Source organism: Lutra lutra, chromosome 6, assembly GCF_902655055.1.
Source record: "Lutra lutra chromosome 6, mLutLut1.2, whole genome shotgun sequence".
Taxonomy (NCBI): domain Eukaryota; kingdom Metazoa; phylum Chordata; class Mammalia; order Carnivora; family Mustelidae; genus Lutra; species Lutra lutra.
This window is the reverse complement of record NC_062283.1, coordinates 26,326,824-26,346,660: the sequence shown is the minus strand read 5'-3', so window position 1 is coordinate 26,346,660 and position 19,837 is coordinate 26,326,824. Positions and strand designations below refer to the sequence as shown.

The following is a 19,837-nucleotide window of genomic DNA, read 5'->3' as shown; positions in this document are numbered from 1 at the left end:
CACACCCATTTTATATAAACTGCTTTACTTAAACCTACACACCCCAAACTCATACTCAAGTGAGAGATCCTTGCTAGAAGCTTAAACAAGTCAATATGATGATCTACATTTTCATTGAAAAGGTTTTTACAGTTGGATGGCACCCTCAAAACAGAGTAGAAGTAATAGCACAAAAGACCCCCCCCCCCCACCATGCAGCTGCCTATGCTGTTCAAATGTGAGCAACCTCTCAGAGACATTAAGACAATACACCTATTATTTTGAAAGTGTTAAATTAAAATAAATTTGACCTCAAGAGAGTCTCTGCTATGTTTTAATTTAGGAACTACTTGAAAACATAGACAGTGGGAGGCACCTTTTATTTTTTTGTCTCACACAATTTTTAAAATCAATAATAATGAACTGGGCAGCTGGTAGACTCAGACAGTAGAGCATGCAACTTTTGCTCTCGGGGTCATGAGTTCAAGCTCCAAGTTGGGCATAGAGCTTATTAAAAAAATAAATAAAAATAAAAAAGATGGATGGTGTTTCCAGTGATGCATCATATAAAATGTTACAATGCATAGCATCCTGTCTATGTATTGCCATCTCCCCACCCTAGCCTCTAAAAACTCTTAGTTGTGCTATTTGTCCCAAGTTCCCAACAGGGAGCAATTTTTCTCTCAGGGATGACCTAACTAAGGTAACATCTGGCAGTGTCCAGAGACATTTTTCCTTGTCAACGCTGGGGACAAAGGTGTTACTACTCTCCCTGTTCCCATGGGTACAGAGCATGTACATGCCAAACATCCTGCAGTGTACAGGGCACATCCCCCAGCAAAGAATTATCTGGCCCCAAAGGCAATAAAGCTGAGGTTGAGTATGTATTTATTTGAATATGTGATTTATTTGAATGTATGATTACTATAAACCACACCGTGAAACCACCCCCCCCCCCAAGAAAAAAAAACAACAACTGAGGGCCATTTTAGACTGTATTCACAGTATCTACACTAAGAGAGTTAATATTGTTCACATATGAGGCACTGGTCTCCTGACTTAGAGGAGTGCTGCTCAGGAGTATGGAGCAATGGGAGGTTAAGAAGCTCTCTGGACACAGTCCATCTGCGGAGGGCCAGAACAGTTCCAAAGTCTGTCTGGATTTGGGCACTCTTTTCAGCAGAGGACATAACATCAATTGACCTTGCTAGGAAAGACGATTGAAGATGTGAATGAGAAAGAAATCAAGGATAGACTGATGTTGCTTTGTGATCTTATGAAACTCTACAGAATACTTTAAATTCTGGAAGGGATACATTAAGCTTCCTCAGGACCAAAAAGTTGATACCAAATATAAAATAAAAGGCAGTGATTACAATACACTGGTGAGTTGTTTCTGCACATAGAAAATAATATCTAAGGTCTTGTCTGAACAATGGATCTTAAATGTTTTAATTAAAATATTTTTTATGATTATAAAAGTGATACAGGTCTAGGACAATGCTGGGACTGGACCCCAGGCGGAGGTGCAGCATATGGAAGGGCTCAAGAATGAGAAGCACTTGACACCCTCAGAAGTTGGAAAACTTCAGGTAAGTTATATGCATGTGGCAAAATGCCAGGGGAGGGAGTAGTAGGATCATGAGGACTGAGCCTGCCTAATCTCTCTGACAGGAGGAACATTTGCCTGCTGCTTGAACAGTCCTCACAATGGTTCTTCTGAGACCACTGACAGTAGTTCTGTGAATGTACCAGCACCCAAAATGCAATCAGTGTGCCCAGATCAACATTGCGAACTCACTCAAAGTCACTTGAGGCCGTCTTCATCTCCCTCCTTGAAGTCTGAGCTGGGTTATTTCTCGATCACCTTGGTTCTCCTCATTTGGGCATGAAGATAGTTCTCCTTGATGAAAATATAGGAGCAGAACAATAGAGTTGAGAGCTGTTTTTCTCCTTTCCCTCTGTCAGCACACCACCTGCCCTAAGCAGGCGCCTGGGCCTCCTCATTCTTCTCTTTGCTCCAAACCAGTACCTGTTGAAGATACTTTTGATTCAGCTCTGCGTCTTTTGTAAGTCTCGCTGCCTTAGGGACTCGGCCTTCCTGACTCCTCTTGATCTGTGCCTCTTCTTTGCCTTCATCTTTGGGGATGAGCATCCTCTTCCACATTTAAACATTCTTTTTTACCAAGCCCATCAGAAAATTCCTAGTCTAGTCCCTTTGGGTTTCTTCATATGTCAGAGGAGAGCACACATCCTTGGACAAGGGGCAGGACTTACAGTCTCTGAGCTCATTCCTCCCTTTCCGTGACCTACTACCTTCTCACGTCCTTGAAGGTCAGACTGCCAAAATCTACACTTGGCAAGGCTGTACCCATTCACCCAAGCCCATTCCCTCCACTTGCAGGCCCTACTTTGACCCATTTTTGTTTGTCACAGCTGGGGAGGAAACCGTTACTGGCATCTAGTGGGTAGAGAGCAGGAAGGCCACTGAATATCCTACAGTGTGCAGAACTCCTCCCCCCAGCAAAAGGTTATCTGGGCCCAAAGTCAATAAAGCTGAGGTTGAGACTGGAAAGGAAGGAGTATCCAAAACTGGAATCATGTGCAGAAATACATAAAGGAACTAGGGAGATAACCAGTGCCCAAATGGTAACCAAATGTAGTTCAAGCTAGGTGAGTCATGGGTACAGTAATATTATCCCAATCTGTTTGAAGGAGGGTTTCAAGAACCAAGCAAGGAATGATTCTGTGTCCCATGGGGGAAACCAGTAAGTGTTAAGGAAAGTTAGATTTGTGGGGGGTTGGGGAGCAAGGTGGAGGGCAGCTTTGCAGGCCCAGGTTTAAGGCTCCATCTGACACAAACAGAGTTATTAAAATTATCAGAATGGAAAGGAATGCCTGGATGGCTCGGTTGGTTAAGCATCTGCCTTCGGCTCAGGTCATAATCCCAGGGTCCTGGGATCGAGTTCACATGGGGGTCCTTGCTTAGCGGGGAGTCTGCTTCTCCCTCTGTCTCTGTTCCCCTTTGTGCACTTGCTTGCTCTCTCTCTCTCTCTTTCTTTCTCTGACAAATTAATAAATACAATCTTTCAAAAAATTATCAGGGTAGGAGAAGGGGAAAATTTTCCTACTACCAGGAATTTGAGTCAAAATTACCTCAATCACCCCATGACTGTGGCCATAAAAAGCACTCTCAATGTTCTTTAACATTTCTATGATTCCTGAGAAAGTTATGTCCCACAGATACCTCTAGTTCCTTCATATCCTGAAAAGAGGCTTATCATACATCATAATCTCACAACATTGAGAGCTTTCCCCTATGCCCAAAGAAATCCATTGATCAGATCAGGACTTACATGTTTAGAAACCATGCAGACATTTCTGTGGAGTCACTGAAAATCCCCAAGCATTACCTGCTTCTCACTGCCTCCTTGCTCCCTCTCCACTAGCCGTCTCCCATCAGCATCTCCTCCAATCTTTACAGGACCCTCTGGAAGCTCCAAATAATTCTTCTTCATTCAGAACAGCTTTGAGAGATAACTCCTTGATTGTGAGTCAGTATCAGCTCTGTGACATTGGCCCAGTTACTTACCCTCTCTTAATCTCAGTCCCTCTAACTATAAAATGGGAATTTTCAAAAATGAAAAAGCAAACTACAAATAAGAATGTGTTCTTTTTCCTAGAGAAAATTAAAAATTAAAAAGCAAAACAAAAAAAAATGAAATTTTCATAGTACCCACTCTGAGGTTAATGAAAACATCTAAAAATGCTAGCACAGAATCAGGCACATAGTAAGCACTCAGTGAATGTAAGCCATTATTATCCTTAATATGAGTTCCTAAAGCCATGTGATCTTGACAACCATTACCCATCCTAAAGGCCAAGCAAATTACTTTTCTAAACGAGTAAAGAAATATTTCTCTACTTGTTACCTGGAGAATGAAGAACCCTCACAATATGTGACAAGGCACTGAAAATTTAAATTAACTCTGTTTCTATGTGTGTGTCTCTCTCTCTCCCTCTTCCTCTGTCCCTCCTTCCTTCCTTCACTCTTTCCCTCTGTCTCCCACCATACCTCTCTCTCTCTCTCAATCTCACTCTCTTTCTCTCTCTCAGTCTCTCTTCCTCCTCCTCCCTCCTTCTTTCTCTCTCTCTCTCTCCCGCTCTTTCTCACCCCCCAGCCCCCATCTGCCTTTCTCTGTCCCCTCTTTCACTCTGTCTCTCTCTCTGGCAGATCATTCTCTTACCTTGGGACAGAACTCCTCGTTTCCATGTACCTACAACAGCCGCTCCCCCAGGTCCTTGATGCTGTGTCATCTGGGCTCAGCTTTGCTCATCTTTTGGCAACCTTGCCAACACTGTCTGATGAAGACCCCAGGCCTCTTCTTCAAAGTCCCAAGGCTAGACACGATGACTCAGTTTAAATGAGGTGTCCACACTTGCTCTGCTTAGCTGTGGCAAAAGGACAGGACAATCTAACACAACATGGCCCTGAGCCTACCATTTAGCAGAGAAGTGGGAATGCATGCAAGCAAAGGATGTGGCTGACAACCCACTTACATTTGTCAAAACAAGAGTCCTGGTCCAAGCTGACATGTGCATGCTGGGCACACAGAGCTGGGCTCTAGAGGAAGCTGCCCCAGGCTTCAGTGACATATCAGCCTCTGGGTTTCCCCAGTGGCTCTGAGTCTACACATATTCTCCTGCCATGTCCAGAACTGGATCAGGCACTGAGGGGTCAAAACCTAGTGCAAGACATCAGTGCCATTCACTAAGCAGGCAAGCATGCGAAAGGAAGGAAGGCTTTTAACCTCCAAACCAAAGTGTGTTGCCCCCTTAAAATTCCTTAGAATTTCCCAAACAATATTTGAAGAAGCACAGATATCCTTGAGTCATCTCCAAGTCATCTCACCTCACTTCCTTTAAAGGATCAATTCGCAAATAGGCTTCAAAATCCCTGCAAGGTCTATCCTCTTGAAAGAGTTGTACACATTAGCACACAAAAGCTCTGAAAAGTCTGCAGGAACAAACCCAGCATTGTCAAACTATTTTTGATGAAAGAACTATTTTTTTAAAAGATTTTCTTTATTTACCTGAAAGAGAGAGAGAGCATGAGAGGGGGGAAGGTCAGTAGGAGAAGCAGACTCTCCACTGAACAGGGAGCCCAATGCGGGACTCAATTCTAGGACTCCAGGATTACGATCAGAGCCCCAGACAGTTGCTTACCCAGCTGAGCAACCCAGGTACCCCAAGAAATCTTTTTTAAATAGAACACCTATTAACATCAAATAACGTAACAGTTTGGGTAAAGCTACCCAATAGTGTTCTGTTTTATTCTGCCTTCTTTTGAGGGGCTGATTATGTTCGTATATAATCCACCTTAATATACTGTAAGCTCAATAGCATGGAGGACAAGGGGAGATGGAGAGGAGAAGGGAGTTGAGGGAAATTGGAAGGGGAGGTGAACCATGAGAGACTATGGACTCTGAAAAACAATCTGAGGGTTTTGAAGGGGTGGGGGGTGGGAGGTTGGGGGAACCAGGTGGTGGGTATTAGAGAGGGCACGGATTGCATGGAGCACTGGGTGTGGTGCAAAAACAATGAATACTGTTACACTGAAAAAATAAAAAATAAAAAATAAAAAAAACACTAAAAAAAAAAAAAAATATATATATATATATATATATATATATAGTAAGCTCTTTGAGGACACAGAACACTGAATCACCTGGCTTTGCTTCCCTGCACTGCTTTGTTTCTCCAGCAAAACCCATTGCAGACTGTCCCTCCTTCTTTGAACTCCCTCTTCCATCTCACTTGGCTTTTACCTTCAGTGGCTTCATATCTTACTCCATACTCTAATATTCTGTTCCCCAAATTTATTCCTCACCATCTCCTTTTCTCCTTGAGAAACAGGGTGCACACATCGTCCAACAGCTGCCCCATCTACATGTTCTCTCACTCCTGCTTTGGTCCTGCAGCTCCCTATTCACTGATCATGTAATGGGCCCCCTATTCTGGCAGGGATATGCCCCTGGGATTGGAGGTGTAAGGAGGAATGAGCCTCATTCCTTATGAGTTCCCAGTCTGAATAGGGTGTCAGGATATATAAACAGTAAGGACAGTGTGACTGGTGACGGATAAAGATCCACAGGCTGCCGGGAGCAAACAGAAAAGGGAAGCATGAGCCAGCCTGGAGGGATGAGGGAAACCCAGCTTATAGAGAGGAGGCCTGGGGTGAATGAAGCCTCAAACAAATAGTAGAAAGGGAGTAGGGCTCCAGTGTGAGGGAGGCAGCTGAAGCAGTCCAGTCAATATACACGGAAAACCAAGGGCAGTTTGATGTTGTTGCAGTCCCATATTGGATGCAGGGAGGAGTAGAGAGGAGCCCTAAAAGACTGGCCTGGGTAGGGTCTTGTCAGCCCCGATGAGGACTCTGCACTTGGTGGTATAGATTGTGAGCTCCATCGGTGGGTTTTACTCACACTGGTGACTTCTCTAGTGCATATCTTAGATCACTTGTGCAGCTGGGTCGAGCCAGGTGGTGAATCAGAAGAGGGAAACCAAATCCTGGGCAAATGGGGAGAAGAGACAGGACAATGGATATTTATGAGGGAAATCAGTTGTACTTCACTGAGCTTCTCTAACTGGATGCTGTCTGTCATGCCTCATTGTTTATTTACTCAGAATCACCATCTTTTCACCCAAACATCTCTCCCCATCTGTTTTCCCATTTTTCCTTGATTTTTCAAGTCTCCAGGCCAAGAACCTTAAGGCTACTTTTGATTCCTCCTTTTCCATGTCCCATTAGTCCTTCCTTCATCCATGTCCTCTGTCTCTGTCCCTCCCTCTCCATCCAGTGGCCTCCTCCCTAGCCCAGCCTGCAGCATACTGGAATATTGGTCCCGCAGTCTCCTGTCAGGCCCCCTTGTCAGCATCTCCACTGTAAGTCACTCTCAAAGCAATGACACGCATTTTTCTTTTGCCTTGCATGACGTGGCTCTTAGACATATTTACACTTCTCTCTCTATAAATCTTTGATTTCAGCCAAACCCATCTTCTCAGTTACCCACCCCTGCAATCATGCTTTTTCCCTACCCAGAGTGCTGTCCTCTCTCTCTGCTTGGACCTGAAGCCTAACCCATTGCCACCTTCTTGGGAAGACTTTCCTCTGAACAGTTGTATCTGTACCTTCTGCTCCTTCTGCTTGGACCCTGACCATGTACTTTCCATGTACTTTCCTGAAATTTACCTCTATGTATAGGTCTTATTTTGCCAGCTAAACAGTAAACCCTGAAAGAAGGAGAGTTTATTCTTCGTTTTGGTCCCTCCTCCTCTAATATACACAGAAGGGGCATATTAATGTTGCTGATAAGAGACTTTATGCTCCTACTCACTCTATAGGCCACTATTAGCCAACCATGCTCTCCCATGAGTGGAGTGATTTTCTGAGATTCCAACAATGGGGAAGTGACTCAGGCAATAGGGAGAATCTGGCTCATTGACTCTTTCTATAATCTCTATAAGTACTAGAATTTTTAGTTCTCTAATTTGCTAGAAAATAACGCAAACCTGATCCAACAAATAGCAGCTCTCAGGAGATTATAGACTGTAAGGTACTGTGTTCTAAGTGTGTTCTAAAATCATGATAAAACTTTGTGAAGATTTTTCTACCTTGTTATACTCTCCCATCATACTAAATGTTCAAAACAAACAAAAAGTAGAATCAGACCAATAAATACAAAAAACAAACTGCTGGTTGCCAGAGGGGAGGGGGCTGGAGGGTTGGGCAAAATGGTGAAAGGGAGTGGGATATATAGGCCTATACTTGTAGTGAACATAACATAACGTATAGAGAAGTTGAATCACTATGTTGTATACCTGAAATGAATGTAACTGTCAACTATATGTAAATTAAACATTTTAAATAAAAACTAAAATAAAATATTCATCCTTTTTTCCCTACAAGAATCTGATTCAAGTAGCATGAGGACAATAAGCATTATTCTAGATCCTTTTGCTTTCATTACATCACGTTGTGATTATATGTCTTCACAATTTTAGCAAAGCTGAGATGACTGTGTTTTACTTATTCATGTCTGCAGATTTAACTGGAGCCAGCTTGTTCAAAGTTATAAACTGTAAATCAGATAATGGGATCTATTGAACTACATTTAACTAGGCAACTAATAAATATTTGTTGAATATACTTTTGGAAACATTAAACTTAAACTTTCATACAGTCTCACAAGTTGGTTTTAGCCACATTTAGTATAAGAAAACTGAAGGTAATAGGAAATACCTTGCCTGTGACTACACAGGCAATAAATGAAGCAGGATTAGCTCTATCTAGCTCCAAGTCTTGCTCTTGACTGCCTTCTGATAGACAACCAAAAGAAAAGACCCAGATTCAAATCTTCCCTTCATCTTCAAGTGAACTTAGTAGAAAGAGCTGAAGTGTGTCTCTGCACAGAGCTGCAAAACCACAAAGATGTCAACTTACAGACTCTGAGTGGGAGGCTTCTCCCTGAAGAGTTTGCACTTTTAATGCAATGGGTGGGTTCTGTTACTCTACCAAGAGGATTTGAAACACTAGTGGAGACCAGTTAGGGCAGAGATTTGTGAGAAGGTCTTCTTCACCTCCGAGGATACTTCTGCAGGAGCAGACGAAATTCAAACCTGTCCCTTGGGGTCTTCTGGTCTATCTTCCTACCTTACATGCCATATGCAATTGGCAATTTACAAATCAATCTGACCATTAATAAAAAGTACTCTAAACAACGCTGGAAATGACCACATCCATTTTGTACCACACCACCAAATCCCAGCATGGTATGTCTTCCAAATGAGAAAGAGGCCATATATGAAAACAACCAATATAAATAACTATAACTTTTACAACTTTAACCTAAAACGTACGTAACTTTTTAAAAGTAGCAATTGTTTTAAATAAAGTCCTTAGGAATATATATATGTATAACAGCCTTTGTAAAAATTCTCATTATTTTCAAAGCAAAATTTTCATGCAAAGGAAATAGCAGTGTTGAGCTGGAAGGTGGAATTTCATTGGGAAAATCTGAATCCAAATAGAAGAAAGCTATTACCCTAATGTGAATGATTCACATATTAAGAAGCAGGAAGCTTATTCATAAGAGGAGAACATCTATTCATTGCTCACTGACTTAATGATATTCATATTATTCCTTGTAGTTCTACAATTAACCTTTAGTCATGCCATTTTTTCTTACATAAGAATTACCTAGATCATATATAAAACTTGTGTATATATGCATGGTCTTTGATCTAGAGCACCCATCCACACAGGACTAATAACATATGATTGTGAAATTCTAAGGAAGGCTGGAATTCTCTGTGATGTTGGAGACATAAAATCATTACATTTTGGTGTTATTCTGAGCGGTAGTGCTTTCAGTTTAATTATTGGTGGTAAATCTCTTAGCTGAGTGATTCTTCTAAGGATGAGTGTTATATTAAGACAAATGGATCTATTCCTAGGCCTGGTAAGTACAGTATGTAAAAAAGTCTGAACATTTAATCAAATTGTATGGTTAATCCTCTAATTGCCCACTGAGAAACTGTTTCAGGAATAATTATAGTACCCAGTCCTATTCATATGCATTGCTAATCCTTTTAAAAATCTTATGAAGCTATTTGCCTCAACAATACCCTGAGGCTGAAGTTGCTATGAGTTTGATAGACATTTGCTGTAAATTACTGCCCTGGACACACACACACACACACACACACACACATTTCCTGCCCACTGAATTTTAAGTAAGTGTAAACTCATGAATTTTACCTGAGCACTTCATATATGTCACTTTTTTCCCAGAGGGATGGGGAGTCAACACTAGTAAAGATCAACTAGACTGAGGAAAATGCACACTCTTCCCATGCCTCTTAGCCTAGCTAAATTCTTTTACCCCTGAATTTAGAGGCCAATGCTAAAGACCCAAATTGAGGTCAGACAGTCTCCTTTCTGCTCTCCTTAGTGAGCTGGGCCCCCTTCCTCCAAGCAAGTACCAACTGCTGGTGTTTTAGGGAAGTGAATAAGGCTTGATTCTACTCGCAAGGGACTAGCAGGTGTATAACTACAAAATGGTGAGGTCTCTATTAATCTTCAAACAGTGGAGGCCAAAGAATGGGCTGGGCCTGAAGAAATCTGGGAAGGTTTCAGAGAGAGGGTGAGCAAAAGCAGGAATAATTTAGGCCATCTTCCAAAGAATCTCCCATGGGCTGCCTATCAGAATAGGCAACTAACCATGATTATTGTTTTAAACCAAGTGGAATAAGCAAGTATAAATTATGTGAGTCTTTAACACAAAAAAAGACAGAACTGGTCAGCTCCAGTTAAAAAAAAATTATGGCATTTTTGAAACCCTCACCCCCTTAATTTTTCATTTTTGGTTCTTACCACAAACAGTCTCCTCTCCTCCAAAGCCCATACAACCAGATGGACTAAGAGAAGCCAAGACCTAAATCAAGGACAGGAGAACATAAGAAACGGGGAGTGGGAAGCAGAGCTAGCCACCACCAACAGGGAACAAAGTCAGAACCTGGTTTTTGGGCTTTAATGACTCTGTAGTCAGTGTGTCTGTGAGAAAGAAACTGTGGTTATATAATATAGGGTAGAGGGCACCAGGGAAAAATTATTCTGTCTTCTGTTGACATAAGGCAGTAAAGGGAAGAAAAGAACTATAATTTTGTACTCTAATATGTACATATTAATTGTAGTCTCATGGGAGAATTGATTGTCTCTTGTGGATAACTATCCTAAGCATAATAACTATTAGGTATGACAGTACATGTCACATTCAATTTGTTTTAAGTTTTATTTTATTTAAATACTAAGTCTTATTCTTGTTTGTTCAATCTTCTTTTGCCTTATTAACATGCTTATCTGTTCATAACTCTAAAAACACAGAGGTAACATCAGTTCAGCCCAATTGGATGATTCTGACACCTCCAGTATGTTCTTTCTCTCTTTCTCCCCAGTCCCTCACCATTTCCATCTCTACAAGGAACAGTTTGTAGGAGAATGACAATACGTGTAATGAATAGGATAGTAGGGTAAATTGTTTTAAAGATCTAAAAAAATACAAACCTAATATTATGTCATGTATAGATACATGTATACATGTATAGAAAAGTTCACTAGGAATTATACAACAGAAGTTTTATCAGAATAAATGACTTCTGTAACACCTCACATAATAAAAAAAAAAAAAAAAAGATTCACAAAATTACAATTCCATTAACTAACTGGATAATCCCAGAGCAGGAGGAGAAAAAAACCTGAAAGTACGAGGGGATCCCCAAATCATCCCTGACATTGACCCTATAATGTATGTTTATATGTGATGGATGCTAATATAATGAAAGTCATCCAATTTTTTTCCCACTTCACAGCTCAAACAACTGTTTGAATATCATAGTTTTTAATCCAGTGCATTATGCTAGATAAGGGCTGAAGGTGAGTCAGGGGAAGGACAGGCATCCCAGGAGTCTTCAGGAGGCATTTGGAATGGCCATATGGAAGAGACACTGGCATCACATTGTTCAATTTTCAACTCAACTAGCCACTTCTTTCACTCCAAAAAACAACAACAGGAACAACACCCCCAAAAAACAAAAATCAGTGGCCAAAAAGTTCAAGTGCAATTATATGAACACCAAAACATAGTCATGAAAACTCAGAAGTCTCTGGTTTTAATGATACCAGGGAGCTGGTAACCTTTATTTGGCATCAGACATGAACTTCCATGCCATGCTTCAAATATGTACACCTCATCATATAATAAAGACCAAATATCAAATCACAAAAACTAGGCTATTACTTGAGAAGTTGCTGCTTACCCACTCAGGGCTTTTACCTGTGGGTGGAAGGATGGGGTCACATGGCTTTAACTGGGGAGACAGGAGGAGCATTGGGAAGTTAATGGGCTTTGGAGCCTAAAGGCCAGAGCTAATTCTCAGCTCTGCTTACTTACTAATTTTGTAACCTTGGGCAGGTTACTCAGCCTCAACTTACTCATCTACAAAATGGAAGTAATCACAGTGTAGTGTCCTGATAAGGTTGTTGTGAGGTTTTACACCTAAAGTGACACATAGTTTCATATGAGTTTCCTCCCTCCCACTTACATGAGATTCAAGCAAGTCTCTGACTCTCTTCTAATTTTCTTGTTTTTAAATGAGAATCAGTAAAATCTGCTGCCATGTTCTGCCCACAGATGCCATGAAACCAATTATACGATTGTTTCTGTAATTCATAAACATTTATCTTCTAAGAGTGAGGAATTATACAGAAGTATGTGATTTCCTCCCCAAAATAATAGAAACTTATTCTTCTACCTATACTTACCCACTTGTGATAACAACATTATTATGGCCATGTTACTCGATAGAAAATTGCTATTTAAAGCTAATGAAATTGAGAAACATCTGTTTCTATATTAGGTTAAATTACCAAAGTTCCCATTTCTATTGTAGAAACTCACCTGTGATAGCAGCCTCCAAGAGAGGCCTCAAAGGCCCCCCATCCTTTTCTAGTCCTCTCCTACGCTATACTGGACTTAATCTGTATAACCAATAGAATATGGCAGAAGTAATGGTAAAAAGCCCCCAGGGTCTGTCTTCTATCTTGAATCACTGCTTGGGGAAAAGCAGTGCCCCATCCTGAGGATATGCAGGCAAACTTTGCAGATGTCCACAGGACAAAGAGCTGAAATCCCAGCCAACAGGAAGAGATACCTGCTAACAACCACATGAAGTGAATTCTCCTTCAGTTGAGCATTTAGATGACTACATCCCTGGCTTGACTATAACTTGATGATAGAGCCTGAGCTAGAACCCCCTAGCTAAGCACTCCTGGATTCCTGGCCCACTGAAACTGTGATATAATAAGTGTTTGTTGTCTTAAGTTACTAAGTTTGGGATAATTTGTTACTCAGTGGTAGGTAACTAATACATTACTCAATCAAAACATACAATCATACACATATATGTGCACACACATATTTATTAAGAAATCCTTAGCATGCTACTTCAACCTAATAATTATATTATATTCTGAACTCCGGCCCTACAGTTGTTTATACAGAGGTACCATAATATTATCCCTTTTAGTTCTTCAGTCAAAAGACTTTAGTCGCTAGTGTCCAAGATGTACTCATCTCACAACAAATTCCATCATACATCAAAAGTATAATTTAGGTTGAAGATAAAGAGTTCCTCTTGGCTTCCATATCTTTATCAAAAGAAGGACAAATATAAAGGAAAGTATTTGGCCTACTAAATATAAAAAGCCTCATTAGACTTTTCCCATGGGATGAAAAGGAGAATCCAAATTTTTACAACCTCTAGAAAATTTGCTAAGCATGGTCAGGAATCAGTGAATGCTTGGTGCATTGTCTGTGATTGAAAAGATTCTTCTGAAACATTTATAATATGGGTTATTATCAAAAATAAATCAAAGAAAAAATGAATGGACAATTTATGCATATAGTAATTGTTATGTTTTGAAATACATAGATTTTGTAAGAATCTAAAGATATTGACTAGTCAATTAGTCAGCCATCAGAAAGGATGAATACTTACCATTTACATCAATGTGGATGGAACTGGAGGGGATTATGCTGAACAAAATAAGTCAATCAGAGAAAGACAATTATCATATGGTTTCACTTATATGTGGAATATAAGAAACAGGGCAGAGGATCATAGGGGAAGGAAGGGACACCTGAATGGAAAGTCATCAGAGAGGGGAAAAAACCACAAGAGACTCTTAACTATAGGAAACAAACTGAGAGTTGCTGGAGGGGAGGTGGATGGAGGGAAGGGATAATTGGGTGATGGACATTAAGGGGGGGGGCACGTGATGTGGTGAGCATTGGGTGTCATATGTGAGTGATGGATTGTTGAATACTACATCTGAAACTAATGACATACTGTATGTTGGCTAATTGAATTTAAATTTTGAAAAAGGAAGGGAAAAAAGATATGACTATTCAGTATTTATGTAAAACACATATATAATAAGTACATTTATGAAAGATTTATTTAAAAGATTAAGCCTCAGATCTGTCAGGACCTATTAAATCCTACATTCATCATTTAGTTAATCCCCAAATTCTTTGCCATCATCACAAGATGAAACACCCTTGATCAACAAAATGATTTGTTTATTTATGTAAAATGAATCATGAAGTAAAACTTTATTTCTGGTTTAGACTATGAAATTCATTAAGTGAGTAATGCTGTAGTGAAATACAGTGCTCTAATATTAATGGTAATGACATTAACTAAAATATTGGAGATGAGTAAAGGAAATAGGTAGACAAAATGTGGAATACGTAGGTGTACTGTAACTGGTTAAATTTTTTTTTTAAGATTTTATTTATTTATTTGACAGACAGAGATCACAAGTAGGCAGAGAGGCAGGCAGAGAGAGAGAGGAAGGGAAGCAGGCTCCCCGCTGAGCAGAGAGCCCGATATGGGGCTCAATCCCAGGACACTAGGACAATGACCTGAGCCGAAGGCAGAGGCTTAACCCACTGAGCCACCCAGGTGCCCCTAACTGGTTAAATTTTGAAGAGCTGGTCTGCAATTTGAGTTATTAAAACTGTTTTCAAACAAGTCTGGCATGCTTTATTCTGGACTTCAGTGTATTATTTAATGAAAATCTCCATTGTAATTCTATTCATAAAGCAGAGCATTGCTTGTGGACCTTTAGGAAGGAAATTGGACTCGAAGAAATGTGGTATTATTCTTTGGACTCAGAAAAAAAAAAAAAAAAAAAACCAGACCCAGCGTCATCAAATCAGCCAAGAACAAGAACTTTCTGCAACCTATATCAGTTTAAGTTCAGACCTGAACACTTAGAAATTTCCTGAAATTCCAGCCCCTTTTCAATTCAGACTTGAATCCACAGAATCCAATGGAGATAAAACACTTAGGAATGTCTCAAAACTCAGGAACTCAAACTAATTAAAACTGAAACCACTAAAAGTATATCATTTAAATATATGTACAAAAAGGATTTGGCAATTTTTAACATTCATTAATGGTTTTTTATATTTTATTTTTTTATTATTAACATATAATGTATTATTTGTTTCAGGGGTACAGGTCTGTGATTCATCAGTCTTACATAATTCACAGCACTCACCATTGCACATACCCTCCCCAATGTCCATCACCCAGCCACCCTATCCCTCCTACCCTTCTCCCCTCCAGCAACCCTCAGTTTGTTTCCTGAGATTAAGAGCCTCTTATGGTTTGTCTCCCTCTCTGGTTTCATCTTGTTTCATTAATGATTTTTTAATAACTTAGCAAAATTGTATAGAAGGGTATTTCTTCAAACCAACAAGAGAATCTATAAACAAAACCTAATGTGAAATATAAAATGTTTTGTTTTGCTCCTAAAACAGAGAATAAAGCAAAGAGTCTACTCTCACCATTCTATTCAAAATTGCACTTAAAGTCTTAGCCATCATAATAAGGCAAGAAAAAGAAATAAAAGCCACGAAGACTAAAAAGGAAAAAGCAAAACTCTTTATTCGCAGATGACATGATGGTTCATTTAGAAAATCCTATGAAATGTATAATACAATGACTAAAATTTATATGAGTATTTATTGAAGTTTCAGGATTAAAAGATTAATATAAAAATTGATTATATTTTTAACACTAACATAAACCATTGGAAAATAAATCTTTTGAATTTCATTGACATAGCACAAAAGACATAATACTTAGAGATAATTTAACAAATAAAAACTATAAAAATATTGCTGAGAAAAAGAAAAACTACATAAAGGAAAAAATTCATGCTTCATTCATGGATTAAAAGACTTAACATAATTAAGATACCAGTTCTCCCCAAATTGAGCTACAGAGTCAAGGCAATAACCTCGGTAGGTTTTTTGTGGAAATTAACAATGATTCTAAAATTTCTATAGAAATTCAGAAAACTTAGACTACCCAAAGCAATCTTGAGAAGGAAAAACAAAGTTGAAGGACTTACACTATCTGACTTTAAGATATACTATAAAGCTACAGTAATCAATAGAGTGCAGTATTGGCATAAGGACTGAAAGTAGATGAATGACACAGAATAGAGAACCCCAAAATATACTCACACTTATAAGATCATTTGATTTTTCTCTAAAGGGACTATATCAATTGAATGGAGAAAAAATAATCTTTGAAATAAATGGCACTATAATAATTTGATGTCTGTGGGAAAAAAATGCACTTTGACACCTATCTACACCATACACACAAATTAATCTGAGATGGATCACCGATGAAAATGTAAAAGCTAAAACTGTAAGTCTTTTAAAAGAGACCATGATAGAGAGCATAAGACTATCTGAAACTTTGGGTAAGCAAAGCTTTTTTCAGATGAGATATAGAAAACAATAATAATAAAATTAATTAGGCTTTACAAAATTTAAAACTTTTGTTCATCAAAAGATATTAAGAAAATGAATAGTTTGGGGCACTGGGTGGTACAGTCGATTAAGCATCTGACTCTTGGTTTCAGTTTAAATCTTGAGCTCAGGAGATCTCAGCAGTCTGTTTAAGACTCTTTGTCCCTCATCCTCTGCCCCTCCCACCTTGCCCCCCCGCTCAAATAAATAAATAAAATCTTTAAAAAAATAGAAAAGAAAATGAATAAGCAAGGCACAGATGGAAGAAAAGATCCACAAAACATATATTTAGGTTATATGAAGAATCCCTAAAACTCAATAAAAAGAAAAATAAAAGCAAAAGATTTCAACATTTCACAAAAGAATAGATAAACAATGAGAAAATGTTAAACATCACTAGTCATCAGGGAAATGCAATCAAACTATTATGAGATACCACTATGGACTAACTAGAAGACATAAAACTGAGAAAAGATTGACAATACTAAATATTGGTGAGGATTTGAAGCAATCAGGGAGAAGTATAAAATGGCATGGTCACTTTGAAAAAAAGATCTTGCCATTTCTTAAACTAAACATGCATCTACACAGCAATTCCACTTGTAGGTGATTTACCCAACAAAAATGAAGGCATATTTCTACCGAAAGACCTGTATGAGAATGCTTATAATGGCTCTATTTATAATAATAGCCAAAAAGTGAGATCAGCTCAGGTGTCCATCTGTCGGAGAATGGATAAACTAACTGCTGTATTCATCCAATAGACCACTATTTAGGGATTTAAAAAGAAAATGAACTTCTGATATGCACCATGACACACATGAATCTTAAAACCATTTTGTTAAGTGAAAGAGGGCTTACACAGAGCAAATGATGCATTATTCTATGTATACGAAGTTCTACAACAAGAACACTTCATCTGAGGATGCAGGAGGTGGAGCTTGGTAGGCGTGATGGAACTCTTTTGGGCAATGGTTGTAATGCTCTATGTTTTGGTAGGGACAAGCACTTCTGTCAAAACCCAGACAATAGTACATTTAGGTTTGCTTTTCACTTTTTGTAAATTTTATCTCAAAAGAGAATAACCTGTAAATGAATAACAAACTATCTTAAGACTAAGAAGTTATGAAATGATACTCTTGAAATGCACTAAAATGTAAGATGGTTTGACAGATGGATCAAGGAATGGATAGATGACAGGCATGTTGTAAATCTAATAAGCTTGTTTGTCTGGATACATAGACTCTGTGTGGTGAATATATGACTCTTACTGTGAATTTGATTAAACTTTTCTCTGTGTTTTAAACTTTCAAAATACTGTGTTGGAAAAAAAATTTCTCCAAGGCCATAATTTCCTAGTAACTACATATTTTAGCTTCAAATTTTCACCCAGGGTTTGACTTCTTCTTTTGCCTGCCAACAGAACATCTTCATGTTCTGAAATGGAATGATAGCCAGACAAGGCCTAACCCTATGTGTCTATACCAGCCAGAGGGCCCAGCAAGACTGTCAAGCTTAGGCCAGACAAAGCTCAGAGTCTCACAGAACTTTCTAGTACTGTCGTACATGAAGAAACAGTTACCAGTTTTACCTAATAATTTATAGACAGGAAATACATGAGAAACCACAGAATTTATCATTTAGAGGTCAAACACAATTAAAAAACAATTGTGAGCCAAGTTTTAACTAAGATAAAATTAAGAATATTTGAGGCAACCAACAAAACTTTAAATTATCACAAATCTGAGTAAGTGGACAAATTTTGTAAATAATACTTTTAAAAACCTTCTAAGTGTACTAGTTCAGTAAAGGATACAGAAGAAGCAAAATTTGACTAGTTATTTGAAATGAACTTACACAAAACAACTAAGCACCACTGAAATGTTAACGTGTGAGATAGAGATTCGGATTTCTGTAACAAGAAACCTCAGTATAGACTGGAAACAGTCAGAAGGTAAGTAGGATTTAGACCTACTGACAATAGCTTACTAATATTAGTAGTGTAGAGCCCAGATTCGTGTGTCAGGCTCACAACAGTTCCAACCTCAACCCAGCATTACTATGTGGCTCCCTACAAACTATAGTCCCTCATCTGAAAAACAACCAACATCTTTCAGCATGACAGCTTCACATTCTTTTTCTTAAAGAGGACTCCCTAAACCCTATAAGCTTCAGGCCCCAGGGAATCTTGATCTTTCTCTGTACTCTGTAATATTAGCTACTCTTATTTTATAACACATTACATGGGACAGTGTTACAAGGGAACAGGTGAGAAGAACAGCTTCTTCCACACTGCCAGTTATTAGCACAGGTGAGTTCAAAAGCAGGAGCCCAGAGTTCTTGCCCTAAAGATACATACTCCATTGCCTCTCCAAACACCAAAAACATTATTAGGTAATGACAAGAATAACAAATACTTACACACTGAGCAGATCCTCACCACAATTTCTAAGAGTCTGTCAGTTCTCAGAGGTGCTTAAAGGAAAAAAAAAAAAATCCGAAACTTCAGGTGTTAGTGTTTCTCCTGAATTTAAACAAATTTCACCGTGTGTCCAATCCTCTTCAGGCTATATGGATCTATCTGTTCAGTAGCAACCAGAGTGCCATCTTTCAAACTGATTTGATGAATTTTGTTTTACTCAGAAGATAAACCAGTCGTTCGACTAGAATTAGAACTAAATGTCCTCAGGACATGGCTCTGCACATAGCAACGGTAATTTCTCAATGGAAGTTAACTTTTCTGAAGCTCCAGACTCAATGCTTTACATACAGACCTCACATACTGTAAGTTAGGTATGCCAAGATTCAAAGGGGTTGAAGCAGACTTAAACAGGTCAAACACCAACCTAGTGTTAGAGCTGGGATGTGAGTCCAGCATCCATCCTGGAATCCGTGCCGTGATTTCTATGCTGCCCTGCCTTTCTAAATAGGGTAAGAAGGGTAGAATGTGGGAGCCAAAGGACAGTGAATACTCACATAACCCAGGCTCCTGACTTTGAGACTTAATACAAAATGGCAGATAGTGACAGAACCAGAAAGAGAGTCAGAGTAGAAAAAAAAGGGTCTTTTTCTACTCTGACTCTCAGATACAGGGTCTTTGGAATTCTTCCGTCATCTCTATACCCACAGTCCAGAAGAAGCTTCCTCACAGCACACCTGTGCTTCTCATAATGACCTGCACTGGGCACCACCTTGTAATTTTGTTGGGAAAGCCAGTTCTAAATCTCCTGACCCAAACCAACCAAGAAAACTTTTGCTAAGCCCCTGACCCTTTCCAGGGAAAGGTGAGCTGAGGGTAAGAAGTTGTTTATGTAGATTCCAGGTTTAGGACAACTATCATCAGACTGGCAGTTGACATGGGTGAGGAAGGTCAAAACAATAACAAAACGCCCTTCATTTGAGAT

The 19,837-nt window shown here is 39.1% G+C and overlaps 1 long non-coding RNA gene across 3 annotated transcripts; it reads right to left on the bottom strand.

The window, feature by feature from the left end:
* Nucleotides 1-919: 919 nt before the first annotated feature.
* LOC125103317 (uncharacterized) lies at nt 920-18,909 on the bottom strand. 3 transcript variants are annotated; one of them, XR_007128353.1, is made up of 4 exons: nt 18,855-18,909; nt 4,540-4,724; nt 1,781-2,011; nt 920-1,186 (listed from the first exon to the last, which is right to left on the bottom strand). It is a non-coding gene; the product is annotated as an uncharacterized LOC125103317 (long non-coding RNA). The 3 variants fall into 3 exon arrangements; XR_007128354.1 differs by lacking the exon at nt 4,540-4,724; XR_007128352.1 differs by lacking the exon at nt 18,855-18,909 and having other exon boundaries at nt 4,540-4,860.
* Nucleotides 18,910-19,837: the final 928 nt, after the last annotated feature.